This window comes from Limulus polyphemus, unplaced genomic scaffold (assembly GCF_000517525.1).
Source record: "Limulus polyphemus unplaced genomic scaffold, Limulus_polyphemus-2.1.2 Scaffold1080, whole genome shotgun sequence".
NCBI classification, from domain to species: Eukaryota; Metazoa; Arthropoda; class Merostomata; order Xiphosura; family Limulidae; genus Limulus; species Limulus polyphemus.
The window spans coordinates 8,662-9,745 of record NW_013666690.1 but is presented as its reverse complement, the minus strand read 5'-3'; the positions used below and the strand labels follow the sequence as shown (position 1 = coordinate 9,745).

General features: G+C 33.4%; 1 protein-coding gene across 3 annotated transcripts in view; it reads right to left on the bottom strand.

The window, feature by feature from the left end:
• The window catches only part of LOC106462044 (nicotinamide N-methyltransferase-like), a 25,671-nt gene that overhangs the window by 18,433 nt on the left and 6,154 nt on the right, over positions 1-1,084 (bottom strand). The gene's annotated exons all lie outside the window — the stretch shown is intronic.

The window sequence follows — 1,084 nt, the reverse complement described above, 5'->3', positions numbered from 1 at the left end:
TTCTAGAGACTAATTCCAGGGTACAATTCAACTATTAAAATTTAATTTATTTAACTTGGCTTTGGATTATTTTAAATTCTCAATACGTATCCGAGATCTGAATCAGAGACAAAATTTGATGTAAATTATAATTTAAATCATCATTGAATTTATATTTATCAGTGCTAACAAGATTTGATCATGGCGGATTGTCAAGATTTTCTTGTATCACTCTCCCTAGAACAACTAAAAAAATATAACAAAAATGAATTGCTCGAAATTACCCAAGTTTTAGAACTAGAAGTTAAAAGGTCAATGAGAAAAATGAACTGAAAAAAACGTATTATCAAAATATTAGTCGATGATGGTTTGTTGCCTGAGGAAGCATTGGGGATTAATCTAGTGTCCCTACTAGCCAATCGGGGTTAAGTGATAAAGATAGATTAGATTCAGCTAAAACTCAAACAAATCGAGTTCGAACAAACTCGTATTGAAGACAAGAACGAACGAGCTCGTATTGAAGCCGAGAAAGAACAAACTCGAATTGAAGCCGAGAAAGAAATTAGGCTGAAAGAAATGGAAATTTAGACTTAACTGCGATCGACCAAGGCAAAATAACAACTTTGAACTTAATCGATATGTTAAAGTACCAACGTCGAATGAAAATGAAGTAGATAAATGTTTCCAACATTTTGAGAAGGTTGCCCAAACCATGGAGAGGGCCCACCGAAAAATGGTCATTATTATTACAAAATATCTTAATTGTTAAATCACAAGAAGCCTTTAAAAGATTGTGCGAATTATGATAAGGTTAAAGCAGCTATTCTCAAAGCATATGAGCTAGTACCAGAGGCTTATCGCCAAAAGTTTATAGGTTATCGCAAACAAGATAATGAAACTTATATGGAATTTGCCCACGAAAAAGAGGTTTATTTTGATCGACGGTATAATTCGATGCATATTGGCAATAGTTTCGACAAACTAAGACAATTATGCCTAATCGAGGAATTTAACATTATGCACGTGACGAACTCAAAACTCACTTAGATAGAAAAGAAAGTTGAAACACTAACAGGAAGTAGCCACTCTTACCCAATGACTATAC